The sequence below is a fragment of the Canis lupus genome, chromosome 29, assembly GCF_011100685.1.
Source record: "Canis lupus familiaris isolate Mischka breed German Shepherd chromosome 29, alternate assembly UU_Cfam_GSD_1.0, whole genome shotgun sequence".
Lineage (NCBI taxonomy): Eukaryota > Metazoa > Chordata > Mammalia > Carnivora > Canidae > Canis > Canis lupus.
Genome location: NC_049250.1, coordinates 2,623,747 through 2,648,956, shown reverse-complemented (window position 1 = coordinate 2,648,956; position 25,210 = coordinate 2,623,747). Strand labels below are relative to the sequence as shown.

General features: G+C 36.0%; 1 protein-coding gene across 4 annotated transcripts in view; it reads right to left on the bottom strand.

Annotated features, from left to right (window-relative positions):
* The window catches only part of SNTG1 (syntrophin gamma 1), an 813,219-nt gene that overhangs the window by 462,307 nt on the left and 325,702 nt on the right, over positions 1 to 25,210 (bottom strand). The gene's annotated exons all lie outside the window — the stretch shown is intronic.

The following is a 25,210-nucleotide window of genomic DNA, read 5'->3' as shown; positions in this document are numbered from 1 at the left end:
CTTAATATTTATAGATGTATTTTTTGTTGAACAGAATGCTAATTCATATATATATGTTAATCTTTTACTATCAAAAGTAGAATTTAATTCTATGTAAGTCAACATTTAATTAATGAGTCCAACACTTCAGTAGAAACAGTAGACAAGCCCATTGATCTCTATAGTGATAGTAAGTCTTGCAAGAGTCAAAGTAAATTCTATGACTTTTATGCAGTACTATTCTATAAGCAGACATCGTTATCTGTTTTCTCTAAACAATTAAAGATTGTATACACTGCAGTATAGGTATACAAAAGGTTTATTGGAAGTACAATGTCTATACACTGACCAACCTCACAAAGTGGAGTATATGTATTCCTAGAAGGTTCATGTCAATATACCAAATGGTATAAGGAACTACAGAACAAATAGGATATATCTTCGAGCATCAGCCTTGCTCAAAGATTTAGAGGAGATTGTCTTATGATAAACCAAACATACACACCAATAGAGTAAATGTGAAAGAAAAATTCATGTTAAAAAATAACCACCGGCTTTTTAAAAAATGTATTTCTGCCATTGGTGCTTCCAGTGGCATTTTACTTTTCGATATCACTTGAAGTTCAAAATTCTGACTTGAAGTTCCTTTGAAAATCTGAAACTGCTCTGCATTCTTTGTAAAGGCTCTGCTGCTTCAGCTTCTAACTATTCTCAATCAAACACAATTTCACTTTGTCACTGTAGGTTTTGTAAAAGGAATTCAGATCCATCAAGTAAAGATAAACTAGCTCTCACATTTAACTGCACCAGTCCCCTTAGGAAAGAATAATTTAGGCTAGAAAATTCAAGTGTCAATCCCCATAAAGAATGTGATGCTTGGGCTCCTCTGGATGTGAATCCTCTCTGAGTATGTATTAAGCAACCTATGAATGCTTGTGTCATTTGTCCATCACTAAGGAAATCATTTAACTCTTCCTTTACTCCATTTTTAAATAGGGTTTTTACTAAAAAAAGAAAAAAAGAGAGAGAGAAAAGAAAAAAAGGAATGTGCTTTTGCAAAAGAGATGGAGGGAGACCTACTTTTAAAAACTGATCAAGAATTAACACTAAACAATAACACCAGTAGTAATTAATAAAAACAAATGAGCATAAGTAGAATGACTTTGGGATGTAACATGTTAGAAAAATGCCTGGTGCTACCACATGCCATACATTTCACCTTGCATCTCAACTTCTTCAAGCTATTTCTCAAATAAAGTTTTGAGATGATAATAAATGCCTTGTTTAATTAAGTAGCAGTGATAAGAAGAGTCCTCTGCTACCCTCAACCTCACACCCAAGCACACTTACCTCTTTCTGCCTTTATTTTCAACAACTGTAAGGCAGATGGATTACAGATCAGTCTAGGCCACCTGATTATGAGCTTCAGTCCATGGCTTCATCACTAAGTAGTAAGGTTTATATTTGCACCGAGGACCTCAGGACCACAGGACTCTCCCTGAATACTCCTTGCTCAGATGACTTAAGGTTTGTATGTTAGCTTTGTCCAGTGAGATCCCTATTGCTTCTTGGTTCCAGGTGTATAAAAACCCCATGCTACTTCTGTTCTCATAACAAAGCTCATCACATAATTTAGAAGTCTGTCATTTCCCATGGCTCAAGTCATTTCCCCTGCTCATCTGCAATGTTGTACATTAGTTCTTGTTTCTCAGTACACTTTGTGGTAACTATCATTGCAACTCCTCTTTTTTTTTTTAAGATTTTATTTATTTATTCATGAGAGACACACACAGAGAGAGAAAGAGGCAGAGACACAGGCAGAGGGAGAAGCAGGCTCCACGCAGGGAGCCTAATGTGGGACTCAATTCCGGGACTCCAGGATCACGCTTGAAGGCAGGCCCTAAACCACTGAGCCACCCAGGCATCCCTGCAACTCCTCTTAGGATTGTGGCATCCATCTTGCTTTTTTTTCTCTCCCTGAGATCTAAATTCTGTCCGCTTAACCCAAGAGCTGTACTCCAGGGCTTGAAGGGATTCCTCACATATTGCCAGCCTACTTACTTGGACATTGGTGTGTAAACCACCTAAATCCCCTGTCCCCTTACTCCAGCTTTATACATAATTACAGGATTGTCACACAGCTTCATCTTGGTCACTGCTGCAAATCAGAGGCTAAAATTCAATTTAGATTATGATACAACAAAAATACCGATTCTCCTTCCTTCATTCAAGACTTTTCTGTCACCTCATCTAATCCCATGCAGTCTGAATTTGTCTCTCCCAAATTGTAATTCTGATGCCAAGCTGTTCTCTCTCATGCTCTCTGCCCTCCTTCCTGGATTTTAAGCCTTAAATATAACACAGAGATTCACATGAATCTAAAGCTAGAAAGTAGAGAATGTTAAAAGAAAACACACATAAGTCTGTGAAAATACTCTGTAAAATAAAAACACAAAGCATATACACCGATCTATCTTTTAAATTTCAAGTGTATAATACCTTTTTACTCTACTATTAGTCCTTATCCACACCTATGTGGCACAGTCTTTTTTTTATTCCAACTTTCCAGTAAAAGAGAAAATTATCCTATGCTTTCATGAATTTTGGGATGGCTTTTTAAAGTCGATATTTCTTGATTCTACCAAGACTAATTCATTAAAGAAAGCAACCTTCTTTCTTTTTTCTCTTTTCATCCTTCATTGCTAGAAAAAGTAAAATGGAAAAGTGTGTATCACTTGCTTGAAGTTAAAAAAATATAAGTTCAGAATATGAATCCTTCATTAGTGAGAAGGAGTTCTATTTAAAAAATTGGTAATCAAAATTATTGAGATCTAAACTTTTTGTTTGTTTAAGCACTATATTATAAATTATTTCACTTGTGAATAATAGACTTAAATATAAAGAAAATATATTGCTAACCCATCAGTTGAGACAATTTTGAGAATTAAACTTGATTCTGTTCTATTATAAGCAAGAGTATCTTCGCGGCTTGTTTCCAGTTTTCTCTGCTTACCACAGATGAGAATTCTTTTGGGATGAAATATCAAATGTAAGATTTTGAAACAAATTTGTTAAACAAAATCACAAAACAAAAGTAGAATGAAAGATTAATGATGGTTCATAAAATTTAAATTATTTCAGGTATTAACTAAAAGGAACTCACTGGAATTTTAATTCTTCTAACTATGTAAATCTCATTTATTCCACAAACATTATCAGAATGAGAAGTGTGACTTTCAGCATTTGTAAAAGCAGTTCAAACTATCATCACCTTATGCTGAAATTAAAATTACAAACCCAGCATAGTAAAATTAAAATGCTTTGGCTCATTGTTAAAATAAACAGTACACAAACTTTGTCCATACTTCAAAATCATGAATTTGTCATTCTCTCTCACTGTTGTTCACTTGTCTTCCAGATTGGAAACACCTGGACTTGGGCATATCTTCTGCAAAAGTCTAGCAGACATATTTATGACTGCCCTCTGCAAATCTTGAAAGTCTTCACCTTGCTTTTCCATTAACCCTGGTCAATACCCTTAGTATTGACTATTCCTACAGTTATTCCTACGGCTTTATACCCAGTAGTAGAAGACAAAATACAATAATTACTTATAAATTATAATATATAATTTCAAGTTGTAATAGAAGTCAAGGTTGCTCTTGTTCCTAAAGGGAGAGATTGGGACTTTTTAACTTGATGCTATTCTAACTATTCAAAATATCAAATTAAATGACTAAGATCAAGATCTGGTCAAGATATTAATGGATTCACATATACTTTCCAGTCTTTAACCCTCTCTCAAGCCTTGAAATAAAATTAAACAGCAAAGCAAGTCATGTGAAACAAACAAACAAACGAATGAATAAAACCATGGACAATATCTAGAATAATATTGACAAAGTATCTTCACAAACCCAAAATATTTCCATAGGAGCCTAACTGCACTCAGTAGCAATACCTGGGTGGTGTCAGCAGCTCTGCAGGACTGGGTGGATTAACGAAATAAAAACTATTCTAATAGTGCTGAGAGTACGAGAAATTGAATTATCAGCTGTTCCTCACCTTACAGTTTAGCATCCTCACAGTATGAAAAGATTAACAGCTGCTAAAGATGGACTTTGCAGGCTTTAGCTTTGACCAAGGCCTGATGACTTACAATATTCTCTTCATTTTAAGTACACATAGAGGGATACCTGGGTGGCTCAGCAGTTGAGTACCTGCCTTCTGCCCAGGGCGTGATCCTGGAGTCCCCGGATAGAGTCCCACATCAGGCTCCCTGCATGGAGTCTGCTTCTCCCTCTGCCTATGTCTCTGCTTCTCTCTCTGTCTCTCATGAATAAATAAATAAAATCCTAAAAGAAAAATAAGTACACATAGAACCTTGGCAAAATTGTCTGTGTCTTGTCACAAAAAAGATCTCAATAATTGTGAAAAAATACAAATAATGCTAACAACACAATTTTAATGTTATTGCAATAAGTTAGGTAAAAATACCACAAACACAAAACTAAATGGTTTTATTCCATAACTTCAGATTAAATAGAAATGCAAAATGAAATGAAAGAATAATTTTAAAATAATGGTATATTACATAGTATTTCAGACTGTGTAGGAAACAGCTAAAGGAGACTTGAGGAGGAAATTATGTACTGGTGCCTTTAAAAATGAAAATAATTAATTAAATACTACTAAAGAAAAAATAAGTAAAATAAGATTTTTAAAAAAGCAGAGGAATGGAATTAATAAATTTAAGCCAGAAAGAAAAAAGGTTTAAAAAACAAAAATATTGGAACTAATATATAAATCAAAAAATGGATTCACTAATTAAATCAATAAAATAGGAAAAGATCTAACCAATCTAATAGAAAAGAGAGAGAAAGCTCAACTGATTTAATTGGAAATTTAAAAAAAAAGAATATTAAGAGAGGAAATTTTAAAAACCTTAGATTCCTAAGAAATACATTTTAAACCTAGATGAAGTAAAAAAAAAAATTAAAGAGACTATAACAAATCATGATAAAACTGGTATATACAGAAACTAAACAGAACTTAAGTATCATAGAAGAAATAAGAGAAGTAGTTGACAAGTTTCCGTATAAGCAGTAAATTCAGATAGTTTCACAATAGACTCGCACTAAACATCTAAAATCAGATATGAATGTTATTAAAACTGTTCTTGAGCATAAAAAATGGAGGAGAATTTCCATTTCCATTCCATTCTGTTAAATAAGATAATAGAGATCTACCAGTCTAACAAATTGCACAGAGAAGAACACTAAAGAATCATTTAATTTAAGCAAACATTCTTACAAAGTTTAAGCATACTAAATACTTCCACAAGATCAACATTTGGAGTTTATGGAATTGAGATTGTTTTAAAATTATAAAGTGCTTTAATGTAATCTGCCATTTTTATATATTTAAGGAAGAATTCATGTTATCACATCCACAAGTAGAGATTTATCAAGATTCAAATGTTAATATAGCAACTGCATGGTACACGTAGAGATATATCTATCATCTTCCTTGAACAGGAAACACTGGATATTCTCATGCTAGAGTCAAAAGGATAATAAAGACACCCATATCAACACTGCTATAAAGTAAGAACAACTGGAGTTGGACAAGACACAGCAATTAAGAGGCATACAAATTATAAAGGGAAATGCACATAACATATCTAGAATAATGGAAAGAATCAATGGAAAAGTTGACAATGGGAACAAAGAGTCAAAGGAAAAATGGGAAATTTTATTCTAGTAAGAGAATTAAGCAAGACGGGAGGTGAGAACACCAACATACAAAAATCAATAGTTGAATATAAACAAACAGAAACACTGTGAAGGGGATCCCTGGGTGGCTCAGCGGTTTAGCGTCTGCCTTCGGCCCAGGGCGTGATCCTGGAGTCCCGGGATCAAGTCCCACATCAGGCTCTCAGCATGGAGCCTGCTTCTCCCTCTGCCTGTGTCTCTGCCTCTCTCTCTCTCTCTCTTTCATGAATAAATAAAATCTTAAAAAAAAAAAAAAGAAACACTGTGAAGAAGTAATGTAAAGTTAAAAAAAAAAAGAAGTAATGCAAAGTACTAATTCAAGGCCAAAAAAAACCAAAACAAAACAAAAATACAAAAAACAACAGTAAAACAAGTATAAAATATTAACATCTATATGAAGAAACACTTCTGGAAGACATGAAATCAGCCTTGTACAAAAATCATATATTCTTGGTAGAAAGGTAGGAAGACAACATTATTCCAAATCTTTTGAAATTATTAGACAATCTATTGAAAATCTATTTTGAAATCTATTCTAGGATATTGAAATTCCTGAAGTCAATTCATAAATTTAATAAAACACACCATGAAATGTTTTGAAGTTATTTTTTCTTGGTCTAGAAAAATAAATTCTAAATTCATTTGGAAGATATAAGAGGCAAAAATAGAGAGGAAAATTCTGGAAAAGACAAGTAATTAGGACATTATAACCTATTACAAAAATTTTAAATTAAAGCTGTGTAGTTCTGATACACGAATAGGCAAAAAAAACAAACAGATTGAAATAAAAATCAGACTGTCTTTCTTCCAATGGATAGTCTTTCCTCCTTTATCGAATATTAGTTGACCACAAAGTTCAGGGTCCACTTCTGGGTTCTCTATTCTGTTCCACTGATCTATGTGTCTGTTTTTGTGCCAGTACCACACTGTCTTGATGATCACAGCTTTGTAGTACAACCTGAAATCTGGCATTGTGATGCCCCCAGCTATGGTTTTCTTTTTTAAAATTCTCCTGGCTATTCGGGGTCTTTTCTGATTCCACACAAATCTTAAAATAATTTGTTCTAACTCTCTGAAGAAAGTCCATGGTATTTTGATAGGGATTGCATTAAACGTGTACATTGCCCTGGGTAACATTGACATTTTCACAATATTAATTCTGCCAATCCACGAGCATGGAGTATTTTTCCATCTCTTTGTGTCTTCCTCAATTTCTTTCAGAAGTGTTCTATAGTTTTTAGTGTATAGATCCTTTACCTCTTTGGTTAGGTTTATTCCTAGGGATCTTATGCTTTTGGGTGCAATTGTAAATGGGATTGACTCCTTGATTTCCTTTCTTCAGTCTCATTGTTAGTATATAGAAATGCCATTGATTTTTGGGCATTGATTTTGTATCCTGCCACGCTGCCAAATTGCTGTATGAGTTCTAGCAATCTTGGGGTGGAGGCTTCTGGGTTTTCTATGTAGAGCATCATGTCATCGGCGAAGAGGAGAGTTTGACTTCTTCTTTGCCAATTTGAATGCCTTTAATGTCTTTTTGTTGTCTGATTGCTGAGGCTAGGACTTCCAGTACTATGTTGAATAGCAGTGGTGAGAGTGGACATCCCTGTCTTGTTCCTGATCTTAGGGGAAAGGCTCCCAGTGCTTCCCCATTGAGAATGATATTTGCTGTGGGCTTTTCGTAATGGCTTTTAAGAAAGACAGTCTCTTCAATAAATGGTGCTGGGAACATTGGACATCCACATGCAGAAGAATGAAACTAGACCACTCTCTTTCACCATACACAAAGATAAACTCAAAATGGATGAAAGATCTAAATGTGAGACAAGATTCCATCAAAATCCTAGAGCAGAACACAGGCAACACTCTGTTTGAACTCAGCCACAGTAACTTCTTGCAAGATACATCCACGAAGGCAAAAGAAACAAAAGCAAAAATGAACTATTGGGACTTCATCAAGATAAGAAGCTTTTGCACAGCAAAGGATACAGTCAACAAAACTAAAAGACAACCTACAGAATGGGAGAAGATATTTGCAAATGACGTATCAGATAAAGGGCTGGTTTCCCAGATCTGTAAAGAACTTATTAAACTCAACACCAAAGAAACAAACAATCCAATCATGAAATGGGCCAAAGACATGAAGAGAAATCTCACAGAGGAAGACATAGACATGGCCAACATGCACATGAGAAAATGCTCTGCATCACTCGCCATCAGGGAAATACAAATCCAAACCACCATGAGATACCACCTCACACCAGTGAGAATGGGGAAAATTCACAAGGCAGGAAACCACAAATGTTGGAGAGGATGTGGAGAAAAGGGAACCCTCTTGCACTGTTGGTGGGAATGTGAACTGGTGCAGCCTCTCTGGAAAACTGTGTGGAGGTTCCTCAAAGAGTTAAAAATAGACCTGCCCTACGACCCAGCAATTGCACTGCTGGGTATTTTCCCCAAAGATACAGATGCAAAAAAAAAAAAAAAAAAGATAGAGATGCAATGAAACGCCGGGACACCTGCACCCCGATGTTTCTAGCAGCAATGTCCACAATCATCAAACTGTGGAAGGAGCCTCGGTGTCCATCGAAAGATGAATGGATAAAGAAGATTTGGTTTATGTATACAATGGAATATTCCTCAGCCATTAGAAACAACAAATACCCACCATTTGCTTCAACATGGATGGAACTGGAAGGTATTATGCTGAGTGAAGTAAGTCAATTGGAGAAGGACAAACATTATATGGTCTCATTCATTTGGGGAATATAAACAATAGTGAAAGGGAATAGAAGGGAAGGGAGAAGAAATGGGTAGGAAATATCAGAAAGGGAGACAGAACATGAAAGACTCCTAACTCTGGGAAACGAACTAGGGGTGGTGGAAGGGGAGGAGGGCGGGGGGTGGGGGTGACTGGGTGATGGGCACTGGGGGGGCACTGGACAGGATGAGCACTGGGTGTTATTCTGTATGTTGGCAAATTGAACACCAATTAAAAATAAATTTATTAAGGAAAAAGAAATACTCCCTACTGCAAATTAAAGTTTGATTGCTTTAAATAAGGCATTAGTATCTCAATCAGTGGAAGAGGTGATCTTTCTAATAAGTAGCTTGGGCAATAATTACATAAGTAGATGCAGAAAGTTCAAATTGGATTTATTTATTTATTTTTAAGATTTTATTTATTTATTCATGAGAGGCACACACACACACACACACACACACACAAACACATACAGAGAGAGAGAGAGAGAGAGAGAGAGAGAGAGAGGCAGTGACACAGGCAGAGGGAGAAGCAGGCCCCATGCAGGGAGCCTGACATGGGACTCAATTGATCCCAGGTCTCCAGGATCACGCCCCGGGCTGCAGGCGGTGCTAAACCGCTGAGCCACCGGGGCTGCCCTCAAATTGGATTTATTACCCTAAACCGTACTCCAGGAAAAAACCACAATATATGAGATATTTATATGTAATTTTAAAACACAAATACTATTTCAATTATTTTTGTCTTCGAGTGAAAAAAATCTTCCCTTCCTGTGACTCAAAATACAGAAATAAAATAAAAAGAATAAAATAAAAGGCTGATTATTTCACTACACAAGAATAATAAAATGAAACACTCTGTCCCAGCAAAAACCATTAGAACATAAATGAAAAGCTTGAAAGTGTTTTTGGCACATATTTGCAACTTATATTACAATTACAGTATCACTAATATATCAAGATTCTAAATAATTAATTGTAAAAGAACAACAGCTCTATGTAAAAGTAAGTGAAAGACACCGATATTTTAAGCCAAAGAAACAGAAATAACCTTTCATTATGCAACCTAATATATCCATGTACTGCTACGAAGTAGCTTTGAGGATTTGGTGGGGGGGGGTAAAAATGAAGAAAATATACACCATATGCTACCATTTATCTGTATATAGTATATGCATAGTATTTTCTGTTTTAACATTAGAAAGCTACACTGGAAACAAGCAAAAAAACCCTAATGTTGGAGAGAAAAAAGCTAAGATTCTATGATTACATGAGGTTATTATAACACTATGATTATATATTGGCTTGTACATTTGAAACTGAAGCCATGTAAATATTAAATATGAAAAAATAGAGTCCTACATTGGGCTCCCTGCAAGGAGCCTGCTTCTCCCTCTGCCTATGTCTCTGCCTCTCTCTCTGTCTCTCTCATGAATAAATAAATAAAACATTTTTAAAAGACAATTCCAAAAATTGAAAGTAAGTGAAACAAATGAAACCTATCTATCCAGAGTAGTAAAATCCCACAGAGAGAAATTATTTTAAGTAGCCTTAAAATACAAAACTTATCATATATTATTAGAGGTTATTATGTAGAAAGGAAAGACTGGAACTGCAAAATAGTAGCAAAGTGTTCAGTATTATTTTTTAGGAAGATGGTATTATGGTTCTCACATTTTGTGTATTGTGGAATAAAATAAATTAGGATCCTGATTCTGTAGGAACCAGGAGTTTTCAGTGTGGGAGGGAGAAATAAATGCAAGTCCAGAGTTCAGTAATAACTCCGAGACTTTAATCAGAAATATGATCCCATGATATAGCTTACCTTGGAGAAAGAAAAATTGTATCTTTCTACTGAAAGCCTAAGAAACCTTGACTATATGAGTATCAGTGAGTAGTCACAGTGCCCAGAGTTTTTGTCTCTAGATATTTTCTTAAAAGTTTAGCTAATTCCAGGGAAGGAAATATGTAAACTTGAAAAATCTTGTTATAATAGACTATTAACACTATCAAACATACTAATGGTGTATTATATGGACTCAAAACAATTTAAGATGTTCCTATTGGTCAAAGTTGAGATAAGAATCAATAAAAATATTCACAGTCATAAGATTAAATGTGTATAACATATTAATTTAAAGAAAGACCAAAAAATAATATTCCCCTTTGCCTCTCTGTAGAATGCTTTGGGGAAAAAAATCATTATTTCAAAATAAAGAAAACCAATCTATCATTTGTCCTGTCTTTTCCATATAGATTCTTTCTCAGGGTAACTAAATAGTTGATGAAAGGAAGTTTTCTATTACAAATATATTCTAGGTATTAAATTACGATCATTTTCAACATCTAATGAAAAGATGGATGTAGTAAACCAGAGATGGCTGGCTTCCTAAAAAGACAGAACACTAGACATGCAGCTTCTGACCAAAGTACCTAACAACACTAATTACATATTCTTAACAAAAATAATGAAACTTGAATCTTATCAAGCCCATAGCTCTAATTAAAGATTTGCAGGAAATATATAGGGAGCAGAGAAACATACATATATTAAACTACTCCATGGTAATGCAATTGGAAAAAAGAACCCAGAATGTGAGAAATACTGCCAGTGGTCCTGGTTCTAAGAAATAAATCTCAAGAAAAAAAAGAGAGAAAATTTGTCAGTTTTAATGATCTTTTCTAAGAAATAGATCTGTTTTCATCAATTTTTCTGTATCATATATACATGTGTGTGCGTATACATTGTTTGATGTTTGATGCTGTAGCTCATTCTACATTGACACATTCTACTTTTTGATAAGTTATATTTTCATTTTTATTTAACTAAAAATATTTTTAAATTACTGTTAAGACTTCTTTGATCCAAGTGGTATTTAGAGGTATGTAATTTAATCATCAAATAATTGATGGGAGGGGTTCCAATTATCTTTCTGTTATTCTAGCTTAATTTCATCATATTCTGAAAACATACTTTGTATGAGTTTTATTCTTTAAAATGTGTTCATATGTATTTTATTGTCCATAATTTGACCTATCTTGGTGAATTTTCCATGTGATCATGAGAAGAATATTTATTCTATCACTGGATAAATAATTTTTAAAATATCAATTAGAAAAAGTTGATTTATAGCACTTTTTAGATCAACTATAGTGAGTATTTCCCTCTTTGATCTGAAAGAAGGGTAATGAAGTCTCCAATCAAGTGCATACTTTTGTGTATTTTTTTCTTTTAGGATCATCAATATTTGCCTTACATATTTTGACACTCTTGTTAGTTGTGTAGATGTTAGAAGATTTCAAGGTCTTTGTATAAAACTATCATTTCTGTCAATCTATCTTGTTTGGAAGAGTCTTTTTTCCTAACATTTATATAACTACTCCAGCTTTCTTCTTCTTCATGTGAATATATCTTGCTCCATACTTTTAGTTTAACCTATCAGATTATTTGCACTTAAAATGTTTCCTGGTATACAACACAACAACATTTGGTTGGTCTTATTTTTCTCCCCCATTCTAAAGCTCTGTCTTTAACTGATGTATTTAGATAATTGGTATGCAAAATAATTATTAGATTGATCTTTGCCATGTTCATCTATTTTCAATTTTTGTACTTATTTTTTACAATCATATTTTATTTTATTTTATTATTATTTATTTATTTTTTAAAATAAATTTATTTTTAATTGGTGTTCAATTTACCAACATACAGAATAATACCCAGTGCTCATCCCGTCAAGTGCCCTCCTCAGTGCCCGTCACCCATTCACCCCCCCCACCCTCCTCCCCTTCCACCACCCCTAGTTCGTTTCCCAGAGTTAGGAGTCTTTATGTTCTGTCTCCCTTTCTCATATTTCCCACACATTTCTTCTCCCTTCCCTTATATTCCCTTTCACTATTATTTATATTCACCAAATGAATGAGAACATACGCTGTCCTTCTCCGATTGACTTACTTCACTCAGCATAATACCCTCCAGTTCCATCCACGACAAAGCAAATGTTGAGTATTCATCATTTCTAATGGCTGAGGAATATTCCATTGTATACATAGACCACAGCTTCTTTATCCATTCATCTTTCGAGGGACACCAAGGCTCCTTCCACAGTTCGGCTATTGTGGACATTGCTGCTAGAAACATCGGGGTGCAGGTGTCCCGGTGTTTCATTGCATCTGTATCTTTGGGGTAAATTCCCAGCAGTGCAATTGCTGGATCATAGGGCAGATCTATTTTTAACTCTTTGAGGAACCTCCACACAGTTCTCCAGAGTGGCTGCACCAGTTCACATTCCCACCAACAGTGTAAGAGGGTTCCCCTTTCTCCGCATCCTCTCCAACATTTGTGGTTTCCTGTCTTGTTAATTTTCCCCATTCTCACTGGTGTGAGGTGGGATCTCACTGTGGTTTTGATACGGAGGGGGCTGCGTGTCCCGGGAGCAGCTCGGAGGGGCTCGGGGGCGGCTCCAAGGAGGGGGCTGCGGGGATGGGAGCGCGAATCCAACTTATTTTTTTTTTATTTTTATTTTTTTAATTTATGATAGTCACACACAAAGAGAGAGAGAGAGAGGCAGAGACATAGGCAGAGGGAGAAGCAGGCTCCATGCACCGGGAGCCTGACGTGGGACTCGATCCCGGGTCTCCAGGATCGGCGCCCTGGGCCAAGGGCAGGCGCTAAACCACTGCGCCAGCCAGGGATCCCCCAACTTATTTTTATTTTATTTTCTTTCGACCTTCTCTGATTTGAATTGACCTTTATATAGTTCCATTTTTATCCACCTTCTAAGCATATTTATTATACATTTTAAATTCAGTAATTGTCTTAGTATTTGCAATGTATAATTCTAACTAATCTAAGTCCATCTTCAAATAACACTATATTGTTTCACTTGCCATAAACATACCTTGAAGAGACTATACCCAATTCCTCCCCTACATCCATTATGGCATTTTGAAAACATTCAACCTATCTATATGACATAATCACCTTGTGAATTGTTCTATTAATACTTTGAGTAGTTATGTTTTCAATTAAGAATAAGAAAAATAAATTATTTGTTGTATCTTCATTTATTCTTTCTCTTGTGCTTTTCATTTTTATGCAGATCTGAGTTTCTGTGCTATATATCATTTTCCTTCTCCCTGAAGAAATTCTTCTAACATTTATTCCAGAACATGTCTGCTGATAATGAATTCCCTTAATTTGGGATTGTCCAAGGAAGTCAGTATTTCTCTTATACTTTTGAAGAATATTTTTGTTACATATAGAATTCTAAGTTGGTAGAAACTATCCCTTAAATATTTAAAATATTTCACTCTTTTCTCTTCTTGCTTGCATGATTTCTGATGAAAAGTTTTCTGTAATTTTTATTTCCAAGCCTCTAATAGTAAGGTGTTTCTTCCTCTAGCTAACTTCAAGATTTTCTCTTTTCCTTTGGTTTTCTACATTAAATGTAATATTAGTAGGTATAGATAATTTTGGTGTTTATGATGCTTGGTGTTGCCTGTTCACCCTGGAATTATGCTTTGGTATCTGTCATTACTTTCAGAAGCTTCTCAATTATTATTACTTCCAATATTTCCTTTATTCTGCTCTTTCTCCTGCAAATATTTCAAGCTTGTATATGTGATATCTTTTGAAACTGTCCCACACTTCTTGGATGTTTTATTGCTTTTTTCTTTTTTTCCCCCTTATTGCATTTAAGTTTGGTGACATTTTTTGGCTATGTCAAGGCTACAAATTAGAACAGCTAAAGCATTTGTTATTTCTCTTGAAGTGTTTTAGATTTCTTTTTATTTTAAGATTTTATTTATTTATTTGAGAGAGAAAGCAAGAGACAGAGCACAAGCAGAGAGGGAGGGGCTCAGGCAGAGGGAGAGGGAGAAGCAGACTCCTCAATGAGCGAGGGAGCCTAATGTGATGCTCAGTCCCAGGACTCTGGGATAAGGACTGGACCCAAAGGCAGATGCCTAACCAACTGACCCACCCAGGTGTCCCAAGGTGTACAATATAGTGACTTAACAATTCCATGTATCACCCAAAGCTCATCACAGTAAGTGCTCTCTCTCTCTCTCTCTCTTTCTCTGTAATACCACATCTTCTTTATACATTCATCATTTGATTGACACTTGGGCTGTTTCTATAATTTGTCTATTATAGATAATGCTGCTATAAACATTGGGGTGCATTTAATGTAATCCCTATCAAAATACCAGCAGCATTTTTCACAGAGCTAGAACAAATAATCCTAAATATGATAGGGACAAATTCAAAGTGCTGCAAGTCTTAGAGGAGGTCTTTATAGTTGCCTGGTTTCACCTCTAAGGTACTGATGGTGAAGATCTGAGAAAGATCTCCCATTGGCAGGGGGAGAGGAAGAATAATCATTGCCAAAAACTAACTCTTTAGAGTCTTACTATACCTGGGAAATGGTATTTCTCCCACTCCAGCTTACTTTAATCCTCCTGTTCCTAAGGAGGAAATAAGCTTATACCTTTGAGAAAACCTTGTGAAGGTCACAGCCCAGAAACAAAGACCCACTAAAGGAATGAGGTTTCATCATTATATTGCAGACTTTTTCTCATTCCTGCTACCTTATCAATGCACCAACAGGACTCCAGTAAAGTCACAGTAGATTACACTTGAAAGAGCTGCTAGACACAAATTCTCTCTGAGCAGGAGTACATAATAAATATATTAACAATTAAGGCCAATTCACCCTCAATTCTTATTATCAAATAGAATATGTACAGCTTTCAACAAATATTGTAAGCAATAACATAAACATAAATAAAATTTAAAAAATACAAAATGAAACATGATGCATGACCAAACCCATAGAATGTTCAACTACAAGAGTGAAATTTAGGGTAAACAATAGACATTGGGTAATTACGATGTGTCAATATAAGTTCATCAGTTGTAACAAATGTACCAACTCTGGTAGGGGTGTTAATAATGGGAGAGTTTATGTCAGTATAGGTCTGGGGGTATGTGGACCTCTTTATCTTCCTCTCAGTTTTGCTATGAAATAAAACTGCTCTAAAAAATCTTTTTTTTAAAGATTTTATTTATTTATTCATGGGAGACAGACAGACAGAGAGAGAGAGAGAGAGAGAGAGAGGCAAAGACATAGGCAGAGGGAGAAGCAGGCTCCCTGCAGGGAGCCCAACATGGGACTTGATCCCAGGACTCCAAAATCACTCTCTGAGCCAAAGGCAGATGCTCAACCACTGAGCCACCCAGACGTCCCTAAAAAAATAAAATCTTTTTTTTTTAATTTTTATTTATTTATGATAGTCACAGAGATAGAAAGAGAGAGAGGCAGAGACATAGGCAGAGGGAGAAGCAGGCTCCATGCACCGGGAGCCCGACGTGGGATTCGATCCCGGGTCTCCAGGATCGCGCCCTGGGCCAAAGGCAGGCGCCAAACCACTGCGCCACCCAGGGATCCCAAAAAATAAAATCTTAATAGGACAAAACAAATCTGTCAAGAGACAAACCAAGCATTACATCTAGAATCAGATATGGTATAGATTTCAGAATCATCAGGGAGAGAATTAAAACTGCTAGGTTGGGGATCCCTGGGTGGCGCAGTGGTTTGGCGCCTGCCTTTGGCCCAGGGCGCGATCCTGGAGACCTGGGATTGAATTCCACATCAGCTCCCGGTGCATGGAGCCTGCTTCTCCCTCTGCCTGTGTCTCTGCCTCTTTCTCTCTCTCTGTGACTATCATAAATAAATAAAATTAAAAAAAAAATTAAAACTGCTAGGTTAAGTCTCCAATAGAAAAAAAAAAAAAAGCAATAGAAAAATACAGGTTAGTAATAAAATCAAAGAGATAAATCTCCCCATGGCTACTATTCACCATTGTGTATGTGTCTGCAGTTAGCCCCTGCAGCCACACAAGTGCACTATAACAGTCAAGGTCTCCATGGCTGCCTGTGGGCCCAGATCCAGCCCTGACTTCTCTTACTGGCCTGGCCTGCACCACTGCACGTGCTTGCAGCTGTCCTCTACACCTTCAGAGTGGCTGAATGGATAAAAAACAAGACCTACCTATATGCTGTCTACAAGAGACTGATTGATTTCAGCTTCAAGGGCACACACAGACTCAAAGAGAAGGGATGGGAAAAGAGAGCAGGGGAAGCTGTACTTACATTAAACAATATAGACTTTAAGCTAAAAATAGAAAAACAAGAGACAAAGAAGGTCATTATATAATGATAAAGGAGTAAACTCATCAAGAGCATATACCCATTATAAATATTTACGCATCCAACATTGGAGCACCTAATATATATTTTTATATTTATTTATTCATGAGAGACATAGAGAGGCAGAGACACAGGCAGAGGGAGAAGCAGGCTCCATGCAGAGAGCCCAATGTGGGACTCCATCCTGGAACTCTGGGATTATGCCCTGAGCTGAAGGCAGACACTCAACTGCTGAACCACCCAGGCATCCCTGGAGCACCTAATATATTAAGCAAATATTAGTAGAACTGAAATGAGAAATCGACAATAGTCCAATATTAGTAGGGGACTCCAAACCCCACTTTCAACATCAAATACTTCATCCAGACAGAAGATTAGTAAGGAAATTTTAGCAATGAAATACATTCTACATCAGAAAATGTAATGGATATCAAACATTCCATCAAAAAGCAGCAGATACATGTTCTTCTCAGGAACACAGAGAACCTTCTCCATGACAGATCATATGTTATGTCATCAAAAGTATCTTTTTAAAAAAAAAAAAAAAAAGTATCTTTTTTTTTTTTTTTACTACAATAGTTTAAAACCAGAAATCAAGAAAAGCTGGGATGAAAGCTGGCAAATTCACAAATATGTGGAAATTAAACAATGCACCCCAAAATAACCAATTGGTGTAAAAAAGAAATCAAAAAGCAAGTCAAAAAATATCTTGAAACAAATGAAAATGAAAACCTAATATACTAATATTTATGGGGTACAGCTAAAGCAGTTCTAAGAGGAGAGTTTATGTTGAAAAATGCCTACATTGAGTAAAAAGAAAGATCACAAATAAACAATCTTACTTTATATCTCAAGAAACTAGAAAAAGAAGATTAAGCAAAAATAGGAGATAACAGAGAAAGAAAAATAAATGAACTAGAGAAAAGAAATAATAAAAAGATCAACAAAACTCAGTGTTTTTTTTAGGAAACAAATGAAATTGAGAAACCTTTAACAAGACCTACCAAGAAAAAAAGAGAGATGAGTCAAATACAATTAGAAATGAAAAAGGGAACATTACAAGATACCACAGAAATACAAAAGATCATAATATATAGTGAACATACAAATAAGCCAACAAATTGAAAAACCTATAAGAAATAGATGAATTCCTAGAACATACAACTTACCAACACTGAATAATGAAGAAATAGAAAATCTGAACAGATCAATAAAAAGCAAAAAAGACTGAATCAGTAATCAAAAAGAGAAGGAAAGCAGCAGATGGCTTCAAGGTGAATTCTAAAAAATAATTAAAGAATAATTAGTACCAAGACTTCTAAAATTCTTCTAAAAATTGAAGAGGATGGGCTACTCCCAAACTCATTCAACAAGGAGGACATCATTATTCTGATACAAAAGCTAGATAAGAACACTACAAAAAAGAAAGCTATTGGTTGATATCCATCATGAATATAAATGAAAACACCCTCAACAGAATGCTAGTAAATTGAATTCAGCAGGATGTAAAAAGAATTATACACCATGATCAAGTGGGATTTATCTCTGAAATACAGCAATGGTTCAACTTATTGAATCAATAAAAGTGATACTTCTTATTGATAAAATGAAAATAAAGATATATGACTATCTCAATAAATGCAAAAAAAGCCTTTTAACAAAATTCAATATCCTTTCATGATAAAAACTAACAACAAAGAGTGTGTAGAAGAAACATATCTCAATGTAATAAGCTATATATGGCAAGTGGAAAAGTAACATCATAGCCAATGGTGAAAAGTTGACACCTTTTCCTTTAAGATCAGATGATCAGGAAAAGATCAGGAGCAAGACCCTCACCATTCCTATTCAACATATTACTGAAAATCCTAGGTAGAGCGATTAGTCAAAATAAAGAAATAATATTTCTTATTCACTGCAACATCTATAATAACTAAGACATAGAAATAACCTAAATCTCTGTGTGTGTGTGCATGTGTGTGTAAAATAGAATCTTTCAGCCATTAAAAAGGAGGAAAATCTGTCATTTGTAACATGGATGAACATAAAGGAAATTATGTTAATCAAATGAGTCAGACAAAAAGACAAATGTTTGATCTCACTTATATGTGCAATCTAAAAAAGTTGATCTTTTAGAAACAAAGAGTAGATTGGTGGTTGCCAGTGGCTAAGATATGGGGGAAATGAGGAGATGTGGGTCAAAGGGTACAAATTTCCAACATAAGAGAAATAAGTTTAGGGGATCTAGTGTATAGCATGGTGACAATAAGTAGCAATACTTTATTGTATATTTGAAAGTTCTTAAGGGAGTAAATCTTAAATGCTCTATGAAGAAAAAGATAGTAATGACATGAGGTGATATTCATTGATCTTCCGGTGGCAATCATTCTACAGTATACACATGGATCAAAAAATCATCATATTGTATACCTTAAACTTATACAATGTTATATTTCAACAATAAAGCTGGGGGAGAAAAGATTGAATAGTTTGTTTCCTGAATACCTGGTGAAACTAGCATATGAAACTATTCTGCCTCTGGAAAAATAGTTGACATTTTTATTCTTTTAAAGTTATGCAGTTCAATGGCTTTCAGTGTATTCACAATGTTTACCTATCACTGGTATCTAATTGCAGAACATTTTTGTTACCCTCAAAAGAAACCTGTACCCACTAGCCAGTCATTTTTTTCATTGCCACACTCTGATATCTCTTTGAAATCTTTGTTCACTTGTCTGTTTTGTTTCAAACTGGCCTTGAAAAACTATTTCAGGAATTTTGCAAGTTTATATAAATTTTCAAATGTATTAAGAGTTTAAGGGGTCTGCTTCTGAGAGCTCCAATTACTGAAGCTTCTGTTGACTTCTTTCTGTTTCTGCAATTTTCAATCATGTTTTCTGGCCTCCTCCTCCTGTTGGTGATTAATTTTTATTGCACGCAGAACATTGTATTTGAAAAGGATATTTAATTGACAGTCTAGGATGATGTTATTTACCCCCAGACTAGCTTCTGTCCGTACCTGGAGACACTAGCACTCCAGGACCATTTAAGGTAATTTTGGCATTGGGGATCACGTGAGGCTGAGCAGCAGTTCCTAGTGAGGAACCCTCTAGTCTACTTCAGGTTTATTCTCACTCTTAACATGTGGCTTTTCAAAATCCCAACATTCGGTAAACCCTAGTTTCAAATTACTATTCCCACAGTGCCACAAACCTGTCAGATTCCTTCCAAATTGGAAAATACAGAGGAAGAGTGGGCCAAGCACACAGCACACATGGCTGGACGCTATTCTATACCAGATCTTTCTTTTTTTTAATATTAAATTCATTTTTTATTGGTGTTCAATTTGCCAACATACAGAACAACACCCAGTGCTCATCCCGTCAAGTGCCCCCCTCAGTGCCCGTCACCCATTCACCCCCACCCTCCACCCTCCTCCCCTTCCACCACCCCTAGTTCGTTTTCCAGACTTAGGAGTCTTTATGTTCTGTCTCCCTTTCTGATATTTCCCACACATTTCTTCTCCCTTCCCTTATATTCCCTTTCACTATTATTTATATTCCCCAAATGAATGAGAACATATAATGTTTGTCCTTCTCCGACTGACTTACTTCACTCAGCATAATACCCTCCAGTTCCATCCACGTTGAAGCAAATGGTGGGTATTTGTCATTTCTAATGGCTGAGGAATATTCCATTTTTTAAAATTTTTATTTATTTATGATAGTCACAGAGAGAGAGAGAGGCACAGAGACACAGGCAGAGAGAGAAGCAGGCTCCATGCCCCGGGAGCCAGACGTTGGACTCGATCCCGGGTCTCCAGGATCGCGCCCCGGGCCAAAGGCAGGCGCCAAACCACTGCGCCACCCAGGGATCCCATAATATTCCATTGTATACATAGACCACATCTTCTTTATCCATTCATCTTTCGATGGACACCAAGGCTCCTTCCACAGTTCGGCTACTGTGGACATTGCTGCTAGAAACATCGGGGTGCAGGTGTCCCGGCGTTTCACTGCATCTGTATCTTTGGGGTAAATCCCCAACAGTGCAACTGCTGGGTCGTAGGGCAGGTCTATTTTTAACTCTTTGAGGAACCTCCACACAGTTTTCCAGAGTGGCTGCACCAGTTCACATTCCCACCAACAGTGCAAGAGGGTTCCCTTTTCTCCGCATCCTCTCCAACATTTGTGGTTTCCTGCCTTGTTAATTTTCCCCATTCTCACTGGTGTGAGGTGGGATCTCATTGTGGTTTTGATTTGTATTTCCCTGATGGCAAGTGATGCGGAGCATTTTCTCATGTGCCTATTGGCCATGTCTGTGTCTTCCTCTGTGAGATTTCTCAGATTTCTCTTCATGTCTTTTGCCCATTTCATGATTGGATTGTTTGTTTCTTTGCTGTTGAGTTTAATAAGTTCTTTACAGATCTGGGAAACTAGCCCTTTCTCTGATACGTCATTGGTAAGTATCTTCTCCCATTCTGTAGGTTGTCTTTGAGTTTTGTTGACTGTATCCTTTGCTGTGCAAAAGCTTCTTATCTTGAGGAAGTCCCATTAGTTCATTTTTGCTTTTGTTTCTTTTGCCTTCGTGGATGTATCTTGCAAGAAGTTACTGTGGCTGAGTTCAAAAAGGGTGTTGCCTGTGTTCTCCTCTAGGATTTTGATGGACTCTTGTCTCACATTTAGATCTTTCATCCATTTTGAGTTTATCTTTGTGTATGGTGCAAGAGAGTGGTCTAGTTTCATTCTTCTGCATGTGGATGTCCAATTTTCCCAGCACCATTTATTGAAGAGACTGTCTTTCTTCCAGTGGATAGTCTTTCCTCCTTTATCGAATATTAGTTGACCATAAAGTTGAGGGTCCACTTCTGGGTTCTCTATTCTGTTCCATTGATCTGTGTATCTGTTTTTGTGCCAGTACCACAGTGTCTTGATGACCACAGCTTTGTAGTACAACCTGAAATCTGGCATTGTGATGCCCCCAGATATGGTTTTCTTTTTTAAAATTCCCCTGGCTATTCGGGGTCTTTTCTGATTCCACACAAATCTTAAGATGATTTGTTCTAACTCTCTGAAGAAAGTCCATGGTATTTTGATAGGGATTGCATTAAATGTGTAAATTACCCTGAGTAACATTGACATTTTCACAATATTAATTCTGCCAATCCATGAGCATGGAATATTTTTCCATCTCTTTGTGTCTTCCTCAATTTCTTTCAGAAGTGTTCTATAGTTTTTAGTGTATAGATCCTTTACCTCTTTGGTTAGGTTTATTCCTAGGGATCTTATGCTTTTGGGTGCAATTGTAAATGGGATTGACTCCTTGATTTCTCTTTCTTCAGTCTCATTGTTAGTGTATAGAAATGCAACTGATTTCTGGGCATTGATTTTGTATCCTGCCATGCTGCCAAACTGCTGTATGAGTTCTAGCAATCTTGGGGTGGAGGCTTTTGGGTTTTCTATGTAGAGTATCATGTCATCGGCGAAGAGGGAGAGTTTGACTTCTTCTTTGCCAATTTGAATGCCTTTAATGTCTTTTTGTTGTCTGATTGCTGAGGCTAGGACTTCCAGTATTATGTTGAATAGCAGTGGTGAGAGTGGGACATCCCTGTCTTGTTCTTGATCTTAGGGGAAAGGCTCCCAGTGCTTCCCCATTGAGAATGATATTTGCTGTGGGCTTTTTGTAGATGGCTTTTAAGGTGTTGAGGAATGTTCCCTCTATCCCTCCACTCTGAAGAGTTTTGATCAGGAATGGAGGCCCTATTTTGTCAAATGCTTTCTCTGCATCTAATGAGAGGATCATACGGTTCTTGGTTTTTCTCTTGCTGATATGATGAATCACATTGATTGTTTTACGAGTGTTGAACCAGCCTTGTGTCCCGGGGATGAATCCTACTTGGTCTCGTTAGCTCTCTCTTGCTGCCTTTGAGTATATATGTTCATATAACTCCTAAGTTTTTTTTGGTGTGTGTGTGTGTGTGTGGTAAGCAGGGATTGCAGAAGTGGAAAGCCTGTATTAAGAATTGTTTGTAATTTTTTTAATCTTTTGCTTTTCTAAGCTTTTGTTTTTGACACTTCAGCTTCATTGATCTCTATTGAGTCCTGCTTTCCACTGTAATTCTCATTTTTATTTCTTTCTTATTGCACTTTCTTAATATTTAAGATAATCTTTAGTCTTGGATTTTTTTTTACCAATAAATGCATTAAGGATTGTAATGTTCTCTGTGTACAAATTCTTATATTTAGTCATTTCTATATTACCATCTTGTATATATTTGTAAGCATTTCCACTATGATTTCTTCTTGAAGTATGAGGTACTTAGGAGATTATATTTAATCACCAAGATTTTCATTTCCAAATATATGGAAGTTTTAATGACTCTCTTTTGTTATTGTTTACTTAGTTGTGCTAACTTAATTGTGCTCTACTCAGAGAATATAGTCTATGTGATACCCAAACTTGCTTTATGGACTTGATTTGAAAGGAGGATGTTTTGTCCAGTAACCCGATGCAAGGTTCTCTCTGCAGCCTATTAGAACACAAAATGTTTATTTTTTTTAACATGTGTTTCTTTAAAGCAAATTCACTCACATGTGATACATTAATAGGGGAATTATTCTGGAATAGAGTGAAAATTGTGTTGATTCATTCATCTACAGCACATGCTAGATAAGAGAAAGCAGAATTATGATCTTTATGAAGAAACGGAAAAAATGTTCAACATTGGTGCTATACCAGCAGGAAAAGCACTTCAGCATCTACCTGAGGATGATGGGAACAGCCCCACCCTAGAAACCGGCATTCCGGGCTGCATCCTAGAGAAGCACACTCCTCACTCCTGCTCTGCGTGGCTGTTGGTCATCATCCTGCCACCTGTGATCATCCTAACAAGATCACACTGGCTTACGCTCCTTTCCATCTGTCTTGTCTCAGCACCCACCAGCCATGGTCCCAATAAAGTTTTGCCATCATTACCACTCTACTGTTTTGGTACATTTTTAGTAACCACTGTGGCAGCATCTGTTGACACTAATACATCTGTATGGGCAGTCCAAATTATCCGCTGAAGTCTTAATTACTTATTTTTTGTTTTGTGAGATTTTTACAAAGCCACATAGTTGTATACCGTCTTCTCCAATCCTCTTTTTCTCAGAAGCCTTGCTGTTTTTTGTGTATATTTTTACAGCACAGCATGATTTTTAGGACATATATTCCTATAGAGCAGAAATCTCTAAATGTCCTTCATTTTCACCTTGTAATTTATGTGCTTCAAATCTTATATACATTTTGCTAGTAAAGGAAGTCAGTCAGAGACAAATACCATATGATTTCACTCATATCTGGAAATTAAGAAACAGAACAAATGAAAGAGAGAGAGAGAGAGAGAGAGAAACCAAGATACAGATTCTTAACTATAATGAGTAAATTGATAATTAACCAGAAGGGAGATGGGGGGAATGGGTGAAATATGTAAAGGAGATTGAGTACATTTATCTTAATGAGTACTAAGTAATGTACAGAACTGTTGAACTGCTGTATTGTACATCTGAAACTAATCTAACATTGTTAACTATACTGGAATTAAAATAAAAAATTAATTAAAAAAACTACATATATATATATAGTGTAAAAAACTATATATATATATATATTATCAATTTTGAAGATAAAACTATTAAAATCTTCCCAAAGATCTATAGATTTGTCAATTCTTCCTTGTAGTTTATTCACTTTTGCTTTTACATATTTTAAAGCTTATGTTATTGAGGATTATGAGATCATAATCAATCAAATTTTATTTGTGGGATTTGTGAAGCTTTGATTTAAAGTGGACTCCCTTTATTTATTCCATCATGTACCTGGATGGGTCATCAATTGGGACTTTCTTAAAGTAAATCCCTGGTTTATGTCCTTTGAGGGCTATAGCAGTAGACTGGATTCTAATCTAAAAGATATAACCAGATTGTCATCAGAAATTCTTTGTTAAAGCTGTTTTTCCTCCTTCTACATAAAGCATAAAAGTTTTCCCTTCGTCTTATCCTTTGAGCACCTTTCTTCTTTTTACAACTTGTCCCTTTCTTGGCAAAATTACCTTCTGGAGTCTGTTTTTGTAAGAGATTCTCTTAATGATTTCCCATCTTGTGCAGGACTGGGCATTTTCTCCTTTCTTGGTCATGAATCCCATCAAATGGAAACATTCTGTCCACTGAGGATCAAGTGCTCTCACACAGCCCTCAGGTTTGGTGCTTTATTCCCTTCCAATTTGCTGTTTCAGGCTTTGGTATTTCTCTCACTCTCTTGCCCAATCAAATGTGCACATAAAGCGGGTATATGTAAATAATTTTTAAAAAGTATTTATTTATTTATTCATGACAGACACAGACTGAGAGAGAGAAAGGCTGAGACATAGATGGGGGGAGAAGTAAGCACCTTGCAGGGAGCCCAATGCAGGACTCTATCCCTGATCCGGGGATCACTACTT